This window comes from Orcinus orca, chromosome 6 (genome assembly GCF_937001465.1).
Source record: "Orcinus orca chromosome 6, mOrcOrc1.1, whole genome shotgun sequence".
In the NCBI taxonomy this organism is placed as follows: Eukaryota; Metazoa; Chordata; class Mammalia; order Artiodactyla; family Delphinidae; genus Orcinus; species Orcinus orca.
In genome coordinates, this window is record NC_064564.1 from 9147651 (window position 1) to 9169445 (window position 21795).

Consider the following 21795-nt stretch of genomic DNA (forward strand, 5'->3'; position numbering starts at 1 on the left):
CTGACTGGTTTCCATAAATGTTTCTGCTTATGTGTATTTTGGTCTGGTAAGCAGTGATTCTCTATATTTGCCTACCTGTGCCTCCAATTTTGGAATCTGTGGTTTACCTTGTGACCTCACATCTCTGACAGATTAAAAAAGAGTTGTTGATTTTTCAGTTTATTCAACTTTTCAGCGTTGTTAGGATGGAGTGAGGATGTTCAGGTCCTTACATGTTGGACCAGAAACAGAAATGCACAAAAGTTTTAAAGTTTAATGTAATCCCATTTGTCTATTTTTGTTTTCATTTCCTGTGCTTTTGGTGTCACATCCAGTAAATCATTGCCACAGCCAATGTCGTGAAATACCCTCTCTGTATTTTCTTCTAAGATTTTTATAGTTTGGGGTCTTATTTTTAGGTCTTTAATTCATTTTCAGTTACTTTTTGTATATGGTATACATAAAGATGCAACTTAATTCTTTTGCATAGAGATATCCAGTCTTCCCAACAATGTTTGCTTAAGAGGTAAATGAGGATACTATTACATCTAAATATTGAAGAATTTACAAGCTATATTAAGTAAAAGCAAGGCATATAACAAAATATTGCTAACATTTGGGTTTAAAAATATAAATACCTGCCTCTAAATGATAAAATATCTCTAGAAAGATAGATATAAAAGCATCTAGTAGAAATATTTACCTTCAGAGAAGGGAAGTGGGTGACTGGTAGAGACAAAGCAAAGATTTATGGTTTACAGTATACTTTTTGTATCATTTTTAATGTTTTACCATATAAACAAATAGTTTTTTAATGGTAAATTAAATGCAAAAATGTTTCGTTTCTAATGAGTTCTTTTATTTTCTTCTCTTGTCTTTAATTTTTTTTCTAGAGCAGTTATCTTGTCCCCCATCCCAATTTTTATCATCTGTGGTACCTCAGAGAATTTAAAACTTTTGACAGCAAGGGAAAACTCACATTAGTTGATATGCACTGAATGAGTAGAAACTCAAATGTTTCATTACCTGCAGCAATTCAGGTGGATTTTATTAACCTTATAGTTATTTTTGACAAGAATTGTTTTTATGAGGTTATTCGGTATCTCTTGCAAATAAAAATGGATATCAGCTTTGTGAATTGCTGTTGAAAATGATTCTATTTATTTAGAAATATGACTATAAATAGAAAATGCATCTAGAATTTTTAATAGGTGATACTTTTTACAGAGACATATGAGAATGTGTTGCCTGATTTTTAATTATATTGCTAAACTACAAATCATATCAAATAGCTACAATTAGATGGACAGATGTGATTGTTATTCAGTGAGTTGGGAACTCAATGACAGTAATTAAATAATATTGTAGGAGAACAAATGCACCTTATTTGCCCCCTCTTCTCTTATTAGAAAGCTTTTCTAGCAATGCTTCCAAGGCACTAAATCAAATTAATATTTCAGAATATGACTTTGTACTGCAATGGCCCCATGCCTTCTTAGGTAATACACTTAAGTGTACGTTCCAAGATATTAAATCCTATGTAACCTCTACTAAAATGCTTCAGAGCTCAAAATTGATGTCAAATGTTAATCAGAATCTTTTGGCAAGTATAGAATTTTCATGGAATTGCTTGGTTCTTGAACTAAAGCAGAAATTTAGTCCCTGAAGTATAGGGCAAAACCTCGGCATATTAGAGACACATTCTCTGGTATTTGTTTAAAAGGGGCAATCTGGAACATACAATGAATGCTAATCATACAAGCTAGTGGCATTAGGTACATAGGTTCTATCATTAACCTTATCATTTCATGGATCTAAATGATTTGTCTCTCTTAGCCTTTGATAATAAAAACAAAAAGAGGAATCTGTATCAATTTTACTCATCTATTTTTCTTTCAAAACACATTGGGACCCAGGGACTCGTTTTAGCTAATTTTCTCTGAGAATCTTTCAGGACTCCAGAGAAGGAGTTAGCTTCATTTTAATCCTTTGCTTCTCATTTTCGTCCTTCACATTTCCAGATTTAAGTGGTAGTAAAAGTATTTTTATGTTACAGGAAAGGCAAAATCATTTGATCTCTGAAAAATCTTTTCTGAGATTTAGCATCAAGCAAAAATGGCTGTTCAGCTTCTCAGGAGGTGTCTGAATATATATATCCTCAAAAAACTAAGATTACATTATTATTTTTTTATGGGAGAAACACATTTTTTTTTTTTTTTGCGGTATGCGGGCCTCTCACTGTTGTGGCCTCTCCCATTGCGGAGCACAGCCTCCGAATGCACAGGCTCAGCAGCCATGGCTCACGGGCCCAGCCGCTCTGCGGCATGTGGGATCTTCCCGGACCGAGGCACGAACCTGTGTCCCCTGCATCGGCAGGCGGACTCCCAAGCACTGTGCCACCAGGGAAGCCCGAGAAACACATTTTTTGTAACTTGGGGAAAAGAAAAAATTAAATGCCACTTTCCTTATTAAAGGATGGACGTTTTTCAAATGTCACAAAATATGCCATTTGTCTTTTATAATTATTTTTTATTTTTTACTTATTTATTTTTTTTTACATCTTTATTGGAGAATAATTGCTTCACAATGCTGTATTAGTTTCTGTTGTACAACAAAGTGAATCAGCCATATGCATACATATGTCCCCATATTCCCTCCCTCTTGAGCCTCCCTGCCACCCACCCTATAATTTATTTTTAAGGAAAATTTTTATTTCTATTTGAAGAGCAGCTGTTTACTATTTTACTAATTTTGGCCTTACAAATGAGGGATTATGAATTTTTACATGGAAGTCATTGAGAATATAGAAGGTAAAATTGATTGCAAAGGTATTAGGCAAATGCAGCATTGTAGTCATAATATTTTCTGAAATTATTTGTATGCTAAGTGTACTTATATACATTTGCATTTCTCAGCCTGCCTCAATTGTATTTGCTTCGTATACAGTTAATTATTTACAAACAACACATAAAGTGTAAAAGTATAAAAAAAGCAAAAATTATATGTTTTGCTGCATCCTTCTAAACCAGAATATAATCTTAATAGCATTGCATAGTATTGTAACAGGTGTATTTGGAACTGCAAAGTGTAGGATGTATGTAGTCTTATGTCAATTACAATACATTTCACATATTTAGTGTTTATATTTAGATTCATTTATATTTATATTGAGTCTAAATTTTATGATCACACTTTTACAAAAATACCATTGAAATGTTTTCTGGAGGCAAGAGAAGAATGGGTAGAAAAATAAGCCTTTACTGTACGTAGCTCAATTCCAATAATTACTAGAGGTTTCTTTTGGTTTTTGAGTCATACAAATGAATTGATATAGAAATTAACTTCACAAACTATAATCAGGAAATTCAAAAGACAGTTTTCCTTTAGGTACTGCTTTTTGTTAAATGTTGTTATCAAGGCTATGCTACTTTCAAAAATTGACTTGGGAGTATAACCTCTTAAGTAATTTATCAAAACTGATCTGTAAACAGCATAGTTCATGAAGTGTAAGGAAACTGGTCTTTTGAAGACAAAGATAGTTTCAAAGCCTTGGTTTGATACTTACTAATGAAAGTGAGCATGTTACTGAAGTTTTGTTTGTTTGTTATTGAAGTTTTGATTCTATATTATGTGGCTTATACCCCTCATCCTAACATTATGGGCTATTGTGATGAATATATATTTTGTGAGGTCTCCTATGTTAACTGCATCAATTGGGCTCTTAGTAATTCCTAAAATAATCTTTGGCCATTGGCTTGGTGTTTAAATTTCTGCCTTTAAACCTCTGTAATCATTTTTGGCATTTAAACTTATGTAACATAATTCTTTATCTGATTATTTATGAGTAATTTAGTTCTGAATAAAATTGAGTGTTATATCTTCCAGATATAGGGTTATGATAATTAAAATGTCTTTATCAATAGTGATGAACATACATTCTAATTTTAACTAAAGATCAAAAATACATTTTACTGGGCTTCCCTGGTGGCGCAGTGGTTGAGAGTCTGCCTGCCAATTCAGGGGACACGGGTTCATGCCCCGGTCCGGGAAGATCCCACATGCCGCGGAGCGGCTGGGCCCGTGAGCCATGGCCGCTGAGTCTGCGCGTCCAGAGCCTGTGCTCCGCAATGGGAGAGGCCACAACAGTGAGAGGCCCGCCTACCAAAAAAATATATATATATACATTTTACTTATATTTTGATTAGAAAATATAAGAGACAAAATGAAGATTGCATTAAATACAAATGTACAGCAGAGTGAAGAGCTGTAAAGACTACGTAACCACTACCCAGGCCTAGTAAGTCCCTTTTTGTTAGGAAGACTGTTTCCTCCTTCAAAGATGTAATCACTTTCAAACTTTTATGAGTAACACTTACTTATAGTTTTCCTACTTATGTTTTTCGTGTCTGTCTAAAATTTTATTACGTTTTATACATTTTCTCTTTTGATCATTTTAAATCCTTCCAATGTTTCATTATTTATTTTAAATGAGAAAGTTTTTTTGTTTTATTTTCCTCTCATTTATGTTAATTCTTTACTACTATTTGAGAGTTTATTTTGATGTTATTTTTCATATGATTGCTTGGATCATTAAATGTTAGCTTTCCTTCTGCTGCAATATAATATAAGCCCTTAATGGTATAAATTTCCTAGTAAATACTACTGTATTAGGATGCCAGAAATTTTTCTATGTAGCATTTTATTAATGTTTAACTCAAAATACTTTCTAATTTCTTCTTTGAATAATGAGTTGCTTATAAGTTATGAGTATACTTGAAATTTTCAAATATAATTTGGGGGTTATTATTTATTGATTCTAATATAAACACACTTAGCCAGAGAATACCGTTCTGTGATTTCAATAATATGAAATTTGTTGAGATTTGCTTAAAACTGTATAGCTCAGTATATGTTGAATTTTATAAATCTTGTGTTTAGACTTGAAAGAAGAATGTGTGCTCCATACTTTTTGAGTATAGTGTTCTCTGTGTCATGTTTGGTCATGTTTCGGTCACGTTTGTTAAACTTGGTGCTCAAATTTTCTGTATATCTGTACTATATTTTTCTTTATGCATTTGTTCTATTAGTAGAGGTGATGTGTTAAAATTCCCCTTGCTGTGTATTTTTGGTTCTTGGTATTGTCTATTTTTTCTTGTAGTTTTCCAATTTTTTGCCCTGTGTGTGTGTGGGTGCAGAGGGAAAGAGAGAGACGCTATTGTATTAAGTGATGCAAAATTTAAAGTGATTATATCTGTCCTAATAGTAGGGATATATGTATATAAATATACATATATATATATATATATTAAGATGGATAAATAGATAGATGATAGATAACACCTTGGCTTCAGTTAGTACTTTTTGATGACATATATTTTGTTTGATATTAATATAATCAAGCCAGTAACTTTAATTTTTATTAACAATATTTTGATCCTTTTATGTTGCCATGTTTTTAACCTATGTCTAACTTACTACACTTATAACCTGTATATGTAATGGGGCTTTTTGTTTTATCCAGGCTGCTAGTTTTTTTAACATGAGTGTTAAAAACCCAATATAACACTAATATTATATTAGGGATTAAAGGTACTATCCGAGTGTGTATATGAAAATACAAAAAATTTAGAGCAGTTTCAATCTCATTTTTCCCCTCCTAACTACTATTCATAAATTTTAATTGTATTTGATTTTAAGAAGATAATATAATTATTGTTTTATGTAACCATACTTATTTCACTCTGTCCATTGCGTAAGTCAGGATAAGCAGTGGTTCTCAGTGGGGGTGATTTTGCTCCCCCAGGAGACATGTAGTAATGTCTGGAGATCTTTTTGGTCTTAACAATTGGACGGGGTGCTGCTGATACGAGTGAGTAGACACCAGGGAAACTGCCAAACATAGCCTAGCATGCGACAGCCCCCATGACAGAGAATGTTCCAGCCCAAATATAAAGAGTGCTGAAGTGAGATGACCTGAGGAGGTTACGCTGAGGTATCATAGAAAGGCACACAGTCAAATAAATGTCTAGTTACCACTTGTATCACATGTCCCTAGACTGGAGTCATCTGTTCTCAGCCTTCCTCTCAGGCTGAGGAAGTAGCCACTATCTGTCATTGTGCAAAAAGAAGGACAGTTCTGGAGAGTCTTCAATTATACATCGAATATTTGGCCTGAGAAAAGCATATGTCACTCGGCTCACCAGTTATTGACCAGTGCTGAGCTGGTAACCCCACCTCATCACCAAAAGGCAAATAAATACATTCCTAGCATCTGCTGAGGAGATGGAAAGGCAGAGATATTCAATGTATTACACTAACAAACTACCACAATCAGTCCTTGGGGGTCCCCAAATATTTGGCCCTCCCTCCGTCCTATAGGCAAAATATAATCACCTACCCCCAAACAGAGAAAATTCGAAAAAGTCCAAGTCAGTCTCAATATGATTTCAAACGCTAAGATTTCTGCATGACTCATAGTAATCTCTAAATAAGGGATACATTATTTTTAAGATGGTCTTTTCATCCTATCTGGTTGTTATGCCTCTGAATCCAGAAAACAATGACATGAAAAGATGTTTTGTCCTCAAAAAGTGTATTAAAAATGTTATCATGGGGCAGGGGAAGGAAAAACAAAATAAACATTCCTATTGAAGAGGTAAGAAGAGAGATGCACAGAAATTACTGGACTGCAGCTGTTCTGAAATCTCAAAGTATGGAATTTCCAAGACTCTCTGCTCTGGTAGAGGATAATGTGCTTTGGGTAGGCTTCAGTTTTATGACTTCAGACAGAATCCTCAATTCACTGTTCTTTGTGGACTGGCCTCTGGGAATTTCTGCCAGTCCCAATGTTCCCCTTGGTTCCAAGGAAAATAGTTGCTTGAAAGTATGCCTTACCTGTGCTAAGAGAATCTGTCAATCTGATTCTTGCCTTTGGTCCCAAGGAACTTTCCTTTGTCAGTAAAATTCTCTTAAGAAAATAGTGAAATTTTTATCACTTGATTCCAAAGGATTATATGTCATTTGATTCTTAAAGCTAAATTTTAATTGGTCTTTATCACTCTAAATTTTATCTTATGCTAGTTGGGATTGTACACTTTTTTTTTCCTCTTCAGTAAATACCTAGAATGGACTCCTGATCAAATAGTACATGAATAATATATATAACTTTATAGGATAATGTCACACTGTAGTTTATAAAGCCATCAGCAATGTTTCCCTCCATTACCTTATGGCTTGCATAGTTTCTTGTTTATTTATTTTTATTGGAGATAATTGCTTTACAATGTTGTGTTAGTTTCTGCTGTACAACCAAGTGAACCAGCCATGTGCATATATCCCCTCCCTCTTGGACCTCTCTCCCACCCCCCATCCCACTCCTCTAGGTCACCACAGAGCACCGACCTGAGCTCCCTGTGCTACACCGCAGGTTCCCACTAGCTATCAGTTTTAGACATGGTAGTGTATTTATGTCAATGTAGGGCTGCTGTAGTTCTTATCTTCGTTCCTCTGTATGTAGGAGGTCTTAGTTCTCTGATTGTTTTTACGATTTTCTTTTTCTTAATGGTTTTAGCAGTTGGATCATTATGTGCTTTGGTGTAATTTTCTTTAAAATATTCTGCTTATACACGCTGTGCTTTTTGATCTGTGTGTTTATAGTTTTCATTGCCTATGGGAAGTTTACTACTGTTATTCTTTGGTCTCCCACCAACCACTTTTTGTTCTGGGCCTTCAAGTAAACGTATGTTACACCAGTTTACATGGCAACACGTGTTCAGTCTCACTCTTTATTTCTCCTGTGCTACATTTTGGATCATTTCTATTGCTAAGTTTTCAGTGCACTAATCTTTGGCAATCTAATATTCAGCTTACATACTACAGTGTAGTTTTTGTTTCAGATATTTTTCAACTCTAGAGGTACTGTGTTGGTCTTTTTGTTTATAATGTTCATTTCTCCTTTTCATTCTGTTCATGTTTTTTCTGTAGCATCTCAAACATGTGATGGAAGCTCATTTTAGATTTAACATTATTCTTTGCTTATTCCATCATTTCTGTTTTCTTTGGTCTGTTTATATATATATATATATATAATTTTTATTGGAGTGTAGTTGCTTTACAATGTGTTAGTTTCTGCTGCACAGCAAAGTGAATCAGCTCTATGAATACATCTATCCACTCTTTTTTGGATTTCCTTCCCATCTAGGTCACCACGGAGCACCAAGTAGTGCTCCTTCCCATGTAGGTCACATGGAGTAGTGCTTTCCTTCCCATGTAGGTCACACGGAGCACCCTGTGCTACACAGTAGGTTCTCATTAGTTATCTATTTTATACGTAATATCAATAGTGTAAGTATGTCAATCCCAACCTCCCGATTTATCCCATCCCCCTTTCCCCCTTGGAAACCATGTTTGTTTTCTACGTCTGTGTCTCTATTTCTGCTTTGCAGATAAGTTCATCTGTACCATTTGTCTAGATTCCACATATAAGTGATATTATATGATATTTGTTTTTCTCTTTCTGACTTACTTCACGTTCTATGACAGTCTCTGGGTCCATCCATGTCTCTGCAAATGGCACTATTCTGTTCCTTTTTATGGCTGTGTAATGTTCCATGGTATATATGTACCACATCTTCTCTATCCATTCATCTGTCGATGGACATTTAGGTTGTTTCCATGTCTTGGCTATTGTAAATTGTGCTGCAATGAACGTTGAAGTGCATGATTCTTTTTGAATTATGGTAGATTTTTCTCTTCATTATGGATGACTTTGATCTGCTTCTTTTCATGCCTGATAACTTGTGATGAGCTGTTGGACAATGTAAATAATGTTAACTTACCTTTTAGTTCATCAATTTTATATTTAGCTGGTATCTTACCTGCTGTTAAAGCCATTCATTCATTTTTAATATTGGTTGTTGAATTTTTATTTGTAAAGTATCCAATCATTATATTTCTAATGAACTCTGTGGCTTTTTATAATTCCTTTTGAGCTCATCTTTCTTTAAACATTGTAAATATATTCATCTTGTAGGTTGTGCTTGAGAATCAACAATTGAATTATGTGAGTTTTTTTGTTGCCCATGATTTGAGCTAGTCTTGTTCATGAAGAAAAGATACTTTTTTTTACTGTTTGTCTTCTTCTATCTGCTGATTTCCAAAAATATGATTTTTAATAAAAATAAAGATGTTAATGATGGTATTAAAGATATTAATGATGGTATTCCAGAGAGATTCTGATTCTCTGCCACTCTCCTGAGGATAGTATCCTGAGTATAATTGTATTCAGAACTATAACAAAACTTTTTTGAGGCTTAAGATTCCCTGAATGTCACAGGTAATAAAAAGGTGGTAGTTTTGTGGGGTTTTTTCCACTCCAGGTTTGGTACATTTCCAGTTCTTGATTCTCAGTTTAGGATTCATCCCTTCTTATATGTTTCTGTTGTAGGCAAACATCTCCTTTTAAAACCTTTCATTCATCCTCAGTGAGAGATCATTAAAAGGAGAATTTAAATTTCTTCATAATGACAAAGAGACTCATGGAAAAAGCACGCTTCAGGCTTTTAACTTCTCTGAGTTATGTTTTTTCTTTAAATTAGTCTTAGCCTGCAAACACCTGTAGGTGGGCTCTTGGTTGGGCTTAAGAAAAGTATTGCTAACATATATCAAGTCTCTAGTTTTTATAGTATTTTTTCAGGATGAGATATAGTCTGAAACAATTAGCCTTCTATTTTGGGAAACAGGAAATCTATTTTTTTAATTTATAATTTGTGGCATCTATATATTTAGAAATATTTTAAGATTTGATGACATTTTAAATATTTTAATATGAATAAAAATCTGATCATAATTTGACATCAGATATGGTCATAAAAAAGAATTATGGCATATGTGTTTCATTAAGAAGATAAATAAGGAGTTAACGTTTCTTTGGATAGAGTATTTGACAAAAGCCAGAAGAGAAAGAGGTAGACTCTACCTCTCTTGAAAATGATATAATCTATTTAAAAAGTTGTGTGATTGGGCTTCCCTGGTGGCGCAGTTGTTGAGAGTCCACCTGCCGATGCAGGGGACACGGGTTCATGCCCTGGTCCGGGAAGATCCCACATGCCGCGGAGCGGCTGGGCCCGTGAGCCATGGCCGCTGAGCCTGTGCGTACGGAGCCTGTGCTCCGCAACGGAAGAGGCCACAACAGTGAGAGGCCCATGTACCGCAAAAAAAAAAAAAAAAAGTTGTGTGATTTGAAGCAGATGATTTTAGGCTGAGTTTGAGGCTGTTTCTATAGATGGGTACACAGAAACCTACAGACAATTTCTAGAATTTTCAAGGGATGGAACATTCAAAAGCTCTGGAAAGAATCACACCATATATTGCTTAATTAACAGAGGACGCAGTATTTCTGTTGAAATACCAGGGACAAGAATATGAACCCAGAGCCCAGTGGTGTCAGCAACACACCAGAGCCATCATGTGGACTCAAGGTCTACACGTGGGAAAAAAAAAACAACCACCAGAGTCCAGCTGAGTAGCAGAGCCATATTTTGGAGAGAATCTAGATAGAACTGAGAGCATGATCCTGTGTTGATGTCTCCAAAGCCAGTCCTGCTTTTGAATTACTGTGAGTTGTGGTAGAAAGAAAAGATTTATATAACTTTGCTAGGAAAGGTCCTTCATGAGGAATAGCAGAATTTGTCCTGTTGAAAGCACACATGATTTGACAGAGGTTAGTAACAACACACACAAAAATCGATTAGTCACAACAGGAGAGAAGCATAGTGACTGGTATTAATTAAGCAAGGAGATACAAGCGGTAAACGCCAAAGTATATGGTGTCAAAACATGTCAGCCTCCATCAGTTCCTTCTTAAAATCCTAGAGGGAATAATCACTGTTAGGGGACAAGGGGAAAATGATTGGACATCTTGATAAGAGCCCTGTCATAAGGTCATAATACTGACCTTTGGAATGTTGCTATAGATATGATTTATTTGCATTTACGAGTTGGTGAGAACATTAATGATAGGGAACAAAATATTTTAATTGAAATTATATCATTCAACAAAGATTTTCAAAAAGGCTTTGGTCAAAATCACATGCATACATGAAATGTTAATTTTAACAGTTCCCTACTAAAATGTAAGCTGGTGTCACTGAACTGAATCTAGCCAATTTAAAAGGAATGAAAAGGAAATAAAACAAATGTTGAAAAAAAAAGAGAGAAAACATAAATGTTAAGTCTCTGTATTAACAGGAGAGGATCAATGTGTTGCCTAATGAGCCCAACACCTACAATTATTCCCAGATAATAAGAGGGGTTTTAGAGGCACATTAACTCTTTCAAACAACTAACCACCTAATTTGCAATTAGGGGACATTTCTCAAAAGATATAACAGAAGCTGTTAAATGTTTTTAGATATTTCTTGAAATTTGCACTATAAAACTTTATGGAAGGCTGAAAAGCATGGTTTATAGATAATGACTGTAACAATGAAAATGAAAATAAGCGGTGAAAGACTTATGGTTTAAGTACGGAAATAGGATATGTTTTCTTTGTAAGACTTTGGGGGGACTTTTAGGCTTTGTGATATTTCACGTTAGCAAACATTTTATTTTATGATCAATTTAAATATAAAAATTGCTTGTTGGTTTTTCTTTCTTTACCTCAACTACATTTCATAGCATCCTTTGTATTTGGTGGAGATGAGTACTTGAGGTGAATAGTGAGTTTTCAAGGAGAATTTTAGGTCCACTACTAAGACTTATTTAGTCATCAATGAGAATGCATGAAATACTAATATTTTTACAAGGACTGTTTAAAGAATATTCATAACTTAGTCAAAGGATTCTGTGAGTTCAGTGATGTTATGCCATCACATTCTCCAGAGATAAAGAATATTATAACAAAACAATAAATTTAGTTACCTTTTGTCTTCCTAAATTTCGACCTTTTTTTATTATGCTAGTGGTTTGTAATTATTTTTAAGACTATATTTAAGCTAGAAACAACACAAGATTGTTTTTACTTTGAGTATGAAGCGATGCCTAATAAAATATGAACTTGTTTTCAACAAAAAAGTTTTGTAAAATGTCTCCAGTCCTTCTCAGGTTTGAACTACCATAAGCAATGTATTTTGAAATGCCTTAAAAATGCTGCTTTTATAATATTGTGTCAGCAGAGCAGATTCACTTTTATTTACTCTAATTTCTCCAATATTTATTTTGAAAATTTACGAAAGCTTTGGAATTTATTTAAGCAGATCTCCTGCCGCTTCATATTTACTAAGCCTCTGAAATATAGTTTGAATTTGATGGGGTCTTCTCTATCTTAAAGAAAAATATTTTTTAGCTGCTAAAATATTTTTAAATAAAATAAACACAAGATTGTCTGGTGTGCAATGAAATTAAAATATTGAGTAATTTCTAGTGCCCAGCACCGTGCTGTGGATATCCAGGAAATCTTATTGTCACTTGATCCGGAAGATAAGCATATGTGATTGTAAAATGTATAGTGTAGTCCTTAAGAGTAGAAGCTCTAAAGTGACCAAGATGAGAATTTGAGCCTCTCCTTCTACCTTTCCCAGTATTTATCTTAAAAATTACATTTCTAAGTCTCAGTTCTCACTCAGAAATGCTAGCAATATATTTCTCTGAGAGTTACTTTCAAGATTAAAATAGAATCTATGCCGATAAAGTCTTAACTGCAATTCCTAGCACAAATTGAGAGCTAAGAAATAATCATTATTTTTATTACAAAATTATTTCATTACATTTTGTTCACTGGAAATATAGTATTGATTGATGTACCACAGAAGTGTGTAACTTAGAAAATAAGAGAAATATCATTTTTAACATAAACCTTTTATTGAACAGTAAATAAATCTACAATCCAATTGGACAGGATACTAAGTCATCCTTAGATTAAATTTGCCGACTTCAAGAGTCAATCCTCAAATATGAGGCATACTGCACTTTTTTTTGTATCATTCTCAGCTGTCAATTAAGTTGACACTGGTTGTTATTTCCAATGTAAAGAGCATTAGTCTGACAACCTATTCAATTATCTTGAGACAAAAAACTCTGACATTAATTCAAATGTGACCATTCCTATTTTAAAACATATGTCTCTATATACTTATTTATTTGTTGCATGTGGCATAGATACATATATATTGCACATTAACTTTTTTCCAACAATTGATGGTTGATTTTTTTTTTTTTGAGTATAGAACTCTTGCTAAAGTGAAATATAGTATAAAGGGTAAAATTCTAGACATTGAGTTATTTGACTTCTTGAGGTTTATATTTGAGTCATTTAGCTATTTGTGCCCTTATTATAAAGTTACAGCCCTTTTCAGCAGATGGCAAAGAGAATGGAACATAAATTGTTCTGTTTCTCATTACCTTTCTGTGCAGTAACCTATTAATTCCAGCCACTGTCTGCCTGCACTATACCATGTCCTTCTCTTCAAAACTAACTCTAGTTAATGAACTGGGTATATTTCAAGTGATTCAAAAAGAAGGTAGCAAGAGTTTGGGGACTGGATTAAAGAAAGTTCAGCTGATTAAAGGAGAAAGGAATGAAAGAAAATGGCATGAAGCCAAGGAATAATGTTTTGTGACTTGAATTAATGAGTTTGGGACTATTCATTAAATGAAATTTTCCCTAATGTATTTAACCATTTAGGATAAATTCAATATTTTGATTGACAATAAGGAACTAAAGATTACTTATTTATTTTTGTTTTAAGGTTGTGTTTTTATTTAAATAGCGTGCTCAGTTTCTAAATATCCCCAAATATTTCACAGAGAAGGGTTTCACTCTTGGTGGTGTAGTTTATATGGTCTTGGACAAATTTATAATGATATGTATCCAGCATTATGGTATACAGGGCAGTTTCACTGCCGTACAAATCCTCTGTGCTCTGCTTGTTCATTCCTCCTGTCCTCTAACCCCTGGCAACCACTGATCTTTTTACTGTCTCCATAGTTTTGTCTTTTTCAGAAGGTAATGTAGCTGGAATCATACACTATGGAGCTTTTTCAGATTGGCTACTTTCACTTAATAATATAATAAATCTATATTATTAATATTAATATATTATTAATTATTAATATAAATATTAATAATGCATTTAAATTTCCTTTATATCTTTTCATAGCTTGGTAGCTCATTTCTTGTAGGTGCCAAATACTATTCCATGGTCTGGATGGACCACAGATTATCCACTCCACCTGCTGTAGGGCATCCTGATGATTGGTTTCCTGTTTTCAATTTCACTGATTTCTGATCTATATATTTTTTCTTTTTTTTCCCTTCCAATATGATTGAGATGTAATTGGCATACAGCACTATATAAGTGTTTTCTCTTTTAATATTTTTTTGATGTGGACCATTTTTAAAGTCTTTATTGAATTTATTACAATATTGCTTCTGTTTTGTGTTTTGGTCTTTTGGTCCCAAGGCATGTGGGATCTTAGCTCCCTGACCAGGGATCGAACCTGCACCTCCTGCATTGGAAGGTGAAATCTTAACCACTGGACCTCCGGGGAAGTCCCATACAGCACTGTATAAGTTTTAAGATATGCAGCATAATGACTTGATTTACATCATGAAGTGATTACCACAATAAATTTAGTGAACATCCAACCATCTTATATAGATACAAAGTAAAAGAAAAAAAAATTTTTTCCTTGTGATGAGAACTCTCAGGATTTAGTCTTTTGACAACTTTCATATATAATGTACAACAGTGTTAATTATATTAATCATGCTGTACATCACGTCCCTAGAACTTATTTATCTTATAACTGGAAGTCTGTACCTTTTGACCACCTTCATAGACTCCCGCTCCCCCCACACCCCCATCTTTGGTAACCACAAATCTGATCTCTTTTTCTGAGTTTGTTTGTTTGAAGTGTAAGTGACCTGTACCACTATGTTAGTTCCTGTTACACAATACAGTGATTTAATATTTCTGTACATTACAAAACAATCACTATGTTAAGTCTAGTTACCATCTGTCTTGATACAAAGATATTACATACTTACTGACTATATTCTGCAAGCTGTACATTTCATCCCTGTAACTCATTTATTTTGTAACTGGAAGTTTTTACTCTTAATTTCCCTCACCTATTTCACTCGTTCCCCCCATCTCCTGCCCTCGGGCAATCACCTGTTTGTTCTCTGTATTTAAAACTATGTTTCTGTTTTGTTATATTTGTTTATTTGTTTTGTTTTGTTTAGATTCCACATACAAGCGAAATCATACAGTATTTGTCTTTCTCTGTCTGACTTATTTCACTTAACATAATACCCTCTAGGTCCATCCACGTTGTCACAAATGACAAGATTCCATTATTTTTATGGCTGAGTAGTATTCCACTGTGTATGTGTGTGTGTGTGTGTGTATATATATATATATATATATACACACACACACACACACACACACACACCAAACACATCTTCTTTATCCATCTCATAATGGACACTTGGGTTGCTTCAATATCTTTGTTATTGTAAATAATGTTGCAATGAACTGTGTGGGGGGTGCATATATGTCTTTTCGAATTAGTGTTTTCATTCTCTTTGGAGAAATACATGGAAGTTGAATTGTTGTATCATGTGGTAATTCTTTGTTTCTATTTTTGACCTTTTTCTGCCTTTTGTGCTTTTAATTGAAAATTTTATATGATGCCATTTTCTCCCCTTTCTTAATATATCAATTACCCTTCCTTTTTTGTTTTTTTTAAACATTTTTAGTGGTTTCTTTTTGATTTTGCAACATACCCTTAAAATTAATCTGAGTCCACTTTCAAGTAAGACTATACCACTTCATATTTAAGTACCTTGTAAGAACAACAACAACAAAATTTCCCAATTCCTCCCCCTGCTCCACAGATCATTGCTGTAATTTATTTCACTTATACATAAGCATATGTGTACATTTGACCCTTGAACAAAGCCAAGGTTTTAGAAGTGCCAGCCCTCTTTGCAGTCGGAAATGCCTGTATAACTTTACAGTAGGCCTCCGTATCAGCAATTACACTTCCTTGAATTCAACCAACTGTGGATTGCGTAGTTCTGTAGTACGTATTTAGTGAAAAAAGAAATCGGTGCACAAGTGGACCTGCAGAGTTCAAGCACACTTTGTTCAGGGATCAGTAGGATGGTGTGTCATTAATTTGGGGAAATTATCCATCATTATTGTTTCAAACTTTGCTTCTATTCCTTTCCCTCTTCTCCTTCTGGCGTTCCCGTTATGCATGTTATAACTCAGCAGTTGCTGCACAGTTCTTGGGTATTCTGTTCTATTTTATTCAGTCTTTTTCCTTTGCTTTTCAGTCTCGGAAGTTTCTGTTGTTACATCCTCAAGCTCAGAGGTTCTTCTCTTAGTCCTGCTAATCATTCTGCTAATGAGCCCATCAAAGTTATTCTTCATTTCTATTATAGTGTTTTTGTTTTCTAGCATTTCTTTTTGATTCTTTCTTAAAATTTCCAGCTCTCTGTTTACATCATACATCGGTTCTTGCATGCTGTCTACTTCTTCCGTCAAATCCTTTAGCACATTAATCAGATTAATTAAAAAACTAAAAAACATTAATTAAAAAACTCTTTTGCTCTGGTAATTTCAGCATTCCTACCATACTTTTCTATGGTTCTGATGTTTGCTTAGTCTCTTCAAATTGTGTTATTTGCTTTTAAGTATGCATTGTAATTTTTTATTGAAAGATGGACATGATGTATTTGGTAAAAAGAATTGTGATAAATAGGTCTGTAGTAATATAGTCCTAAGGTGGGAGGGGAACCTATCATTTTATGGTTAGATCTCAATCTTTTGGTGAATGTGCATCCCTAGACTGTCAACCTCACCAGTGCACCTTATCTCCCCTCCTTAGGTAGGGGAGGATGGCTGGAAGGGCTGGAGTTGTGTATTTTCCTTCTTCTACCTGGAAGCCTAGAAGGAGTTGGGTTGGGTATTTGCTTTACACCAGATCAGCTAGGCTCTGACATAACCCTACAGCTGCAGTTCTGGGGGCAGCCCTTGTTAAAAAGGACAGGGGATTTTCCCCTGACATTCAATGTGAGAACCTGGTAGAACTCCTGAAGGTAAAACTCACCAGAGTGTAAACCCTCCCCTGCAACCCCAATGACTGGGTCCTTCTGGAGCTCTTATCTGCCGGGCTTGTCCACACTGAGTCTCCAGCAATTCATCAATTACAGTTTGGGTTTTACTATCCTGGTCCTGTTTCTCACAGAGGTTTCTGCTCATGGGTTTCTCCTCCAGTAAGTTATGATTCTCTATATCTGCTTGTGTGTTTCTCCAGTTGAGGGGGCAGTATTATTCACCGTGACCTCACTGCTCTGCTGGATGAAAGAAGAGCCGTTGATTTTTTAGTTTGTTCAGGTTTTCATTTATTGTTAAGGCAGAGTGAAGGCTTCTAAGCTCTGTCCATGATGAACTGGGGACTAGGATCCCCCCTTGTTTTTTCAGATGAGGATTAAAGACTCTAAAGTGAACATATTTTATCAAAACCACACGTAAAGTAAGATACAGAGCTGTGACTGAATTGTGGCCACCCAGTCCGGGGCCCTGTTTCGTGACCTCTGTGAAATGATGTAGCAGTGTCCTGAGGTCAGGTTAAACAGTCATCTCAGGAAAGTACACATGTTGTCTGTTTGGTCAACTATTGAAGCTCTTTGACAAATGTGAAGTAAGAGAAGTATGAATAATGATTAAATTACATATATTAAAGCCTCGTGTTTTACAAGGTAAATATGTTAATGCCGTAGACGGGGCAACCTAGTGTAGGTCAAAAATCAAAACCAAAAAAACCCAGGAAGAATGTGTTTGAAGGCAGCTGCGTCATCACTGGTACGATCTGTATTGCCTCTGTTTCATACAAGTGCAAACACGACAAATATTTTGCTTCACAAAACCGATGCTTCTGGAACTGTTTCTCAAATGATCCCACTTCTTCTAAACATCTCCTCATAAATGCCTGCATAAATATCCCTGGAGTCTTGAACTGCGTGTCCCATTTAAAAAAAAAAATACCGGTTTCATTTTGAAGAGATAAGATAGAACTTAAATCACGTATTTATAAACATCTCATTTTTTTATTATTGTGTTTTTATTATAAATAAGATTTACTCCCAATTTTGAGACATCAGAGATATGTGAAGAAGAAACACATTTTTTAAATCATGCCCCTTTAGAAGCATGGTACGAAATCCTAGGTATCTTACTTTGCTGTTGGGAAATAAATATCCGTCCGAAGCAGTGTCCCAGAGCAGAGCACATGGGATGCCACCCGTATCCACTGGTATCTGATCAACTCTCTCCCCTTCCTTTTCCATCTCTCCTTCTAAGTTGGGGGTCCCCCAGGTAGGTACTGATTACAACAGTCAAATCCACAGGTTCTTACATTGGTAAGCAAGAAACACATGATTTTCTTTGAACCTGTAGATTTCAACTTCAGGAGGTTTTCGTCATTGCAACTGGAAAAGGGTCGATCTGCCATGAGTAGGTGTGTGGTCCATGCTCACAAAGCCCAAGGCCTGCTGCTGCTGCCACTTCTGGACCTTGAAGGCAGAGGCACTGCCTCTTGTGATGAAACGGAAGTGGTGAAGACAAGGCTTCCCCTCGTCTCCCTTCCCTGGCGGCTTAGAGCCATGGATGGATCATGTCATGTTGTCCTGTGCCCTCTGTGTAGAGCACTTTTGTTGATACGACTAGGTGTTCCCCAGGACACAAATCTACCACCAGGGCAGAGTGGCCAGGGGATCTTTGATTTGCTGTTTCACTCACAGACTTAACTAGAATATCTCCTTTTCTGGTACTGGTCGTAGCACTGGGATCAGATTACCATTTCTGTTTTTGGACATGCTCACAAAATTTTATTCCAGAAGGCTTGTTATATCACATAGCTAATTCCTTTGATCTGTGTCAGTTCAAAATTTTAAATATCCTTTGCATTTAGGAAAAAAGTAACAGATTTCTTTTTCTCATGAGGCCCCTGGGTTTCTTATGAAAAGTGTAGCACTTTCAGTTAGCCTACTAGCTCTGCACTAATTTATTTCACAAAAGTATCAATTTAGGCTTCACTAAGCACTGCCATATGTGCACACAGGTAACAGCATGGCTATTCAACATGCAAAAACAGGGATGCATGGAAGGGCCACTGACGACCAGGTGCTGCTATGGGGAAAGGGAAAACAGCAGTGAACAGACAGAAATGGTTTTGCCCTGAGGGAATTTGCATTCTTTTATAAATAATAATATGAAACACTATTGTTTTATTTCTTTTTTTATTTTATTTTTTATATTGTTTTATTTCAAGTTAAGGGTTTGAAGGGATGCCTTTGGTGTAGAGAACAGAAAAGTATGAGGACAAGGTGGAAGTAGGGAAACCCCTTGGAAGGCTACCAACGTGGTACAGATGAAAGACAGCAGTGGTCTATGCTAAGATGCTAGAGGAAGCGAAAAGTACTCAGATTCAACACTTATTTTGAAGCTGGAGCAGATAAAATGTGTTCATAGAATGTGCTTGGAGAAAATGAGTAATCTTGGGATTATAATGCATACAGTCTTCTATTCCTTTTTAAACTTAGAGCAGTGTAATATCAGTTCTCTCCTGCAACTGATTTCTTAGAAAATGTGATTTAACAGGACGTTGATGCTTGTCAGCTGTCTGAGCATCTCGCTTTGTTGAATTGTCCGTGCTGGCAAGTTTACAGTGTTCTCTAAAGTTCAGGGCTGTCAGTGGACACAAATAATGATGTAGGGGCTTTTCATACACCCTGTCTAGCAGATCACCCATGACTACCTTAGCTAAACCCTGAAGAGACAAGGAAGTATGGCAAGTAGAACTCATGAAGCTCTGGTCCCCACAGAGAGACAAGAGGTCTTGAAGACAGACCAGGGGCAGGACTTAGGCACCTCCGCTCTGCCAGTGCCTCCCTTCCCCTGGAACAGCTTTGTCTGACCCTGTGACATGTCCCTTTCGACATAGTGCAACCTGGAAATGCGTAGGGTGAGGGAAAATTCTGCCCTCCCTCAGTGGAATGTGCAATATAGACTCTCTCACTTCTAAATTTCTGTGACTCCCAATCTTGAATGAGTTCCAATGTTCATTTAACTGTTCTTAACAAATATTAACATACTTTTTTCATTGGCAAATCAATCCCAGCACTTTTTTCTCTATTAAATGGTGAGATGAATTGAAACTTTTCTGTTCTTAACATTTTTACCATCAGTTTTCGCTGGCAAGATTGCTTCTCTTAGTTTTTTGCCATCATTCTTAATTTCAAGACACTTCATTTTTTTCTGTTCTCTAAACTCATTCCAACATACCTGTCTTTTAAAAATATGTATTCTTAGGTTTCAGTAAATAGCTCCGCCTGAAGTGTGATTGATGCCAAATAATCTTCTTATCTGGGTATGATACACATTTTAAATAGTTTGCTGTATGGATAAAAATAACAGAAGGACGTGTTGGACAAATTGTTGAACCCATAAAAACTCCTGCTGATAATTAGATTCCAAAGAGATCCACTTACAGGATTTTACTGCTTGGGATGGGAGTTAACGCACAAATGATGAGGTCATTTCATCAAATGCTATGTGTTGAATCCGTGGGGACCATTTTGGGCATAGACATGTAGCTCACATCCAAATTAACAACATTCTAATGATATAAAATTTCAAAAACAAAAACAGGATTAATACATTTTCATTAATTTAATAGATCTATATACTGAATAAAAGTATAAACATTGTCACATCACATGTAAATTTCTAGACAAGAAATAATTTGAAGTTACCTTGTGTTACCATCACTGCCTTTTGGTTCCCATTGCCAGCATCATAATTTAAGTCTTGATAAAGTCACACAGCAGTAGTTTCCTAAATGACTTCCCTGACCAGCCTCGATATTCTTCAACACTATTTATTTCTGTCAAGTTGAGTTTCCAAATACCACATAAATTATTTGTTTCTATTGCCATTTTGCATATTGAAAAATTAGCATTAAAGTTAAAAGATCTGAGTTCAAATTTCAGTTTGAACATTTCTTAGAGCTTCAGTTTCCTTCTCTATAAAATGATGAAATTACTACTTAAAATAAAAAGTTGTTTTGGAAATTACATAAATATATACACATATACATTACCTATGTATTTTAGCTATTAATCTCTAATCAATCTATCCATCCATCTAGTAGATATTTCCTTGTCCTTCTTTAAGATTGTTTAATGCTTATATATTAATTTTGAGAAAAATAACATCATTACTAAGTCTGGCGTGTAAGAAATTTTCTCACGTGGCCGTAAATTAGCATTTCCTACCTGCTCCCAACATACCTTTCTGGCCTTATCTACTATTTTTTTTTTCCATCCAAATTGGGTTTTTTAGTGACATAAATCCACCTTACCCTTTGTTGCTTTTGGCATTCCCTTCCTATCTTTTTCCTGCAAGTAATGCTATTCTCCATCCCTTATGAATATTCTGTTCATCTTCTCTACTGTTTTTGTTAAATCCTCATTATAAACATCAGATCATTTCTTAACCTTTTGCTTTCATTCTTATTTTCAAGGCATTTTTCCTTAATCTCCTCACTCAGTGATTTGAGTATGTCTTCCTCATTTGAAAGGTGAGAATAGGAGGAACACAAGTTGGGCAGTGGGGAACTTCAGTTCAGAGTCAGTTTTGACCTTTGTAAACTGAGGAATCTTCACCTTATTTAGTCTCTGTTTTTTTACCTATAAATGTAAAATAATAATATCATTCTCAACTGTCATAGGTTTTTCATGAC

At 35.2% G+C, this 21795-nt stretch overlaps 1 long non-coding RNA gene across 1 annotated transcript in view; it reads left to right on the forward strand.

The window, feature by feature from the left end:
* Window positions 1–9990: 9990 nt before the first annotated feature.
* Window positions 9991–21795, forward strand: part of LOC125964780 (uncharacterized) — a 268784-nt gene continuing 256979 nt past the window's right edge. Inside the window, exon 1 of the long non-coding RNA XR_007478056.1 lies at window positions 9991–10054. This is a non-coding gene — a long non-coding RNA (uncharacterized LOC125964780). The remainder of the gene's footprint in view (window positions 10055–21795) is intronic.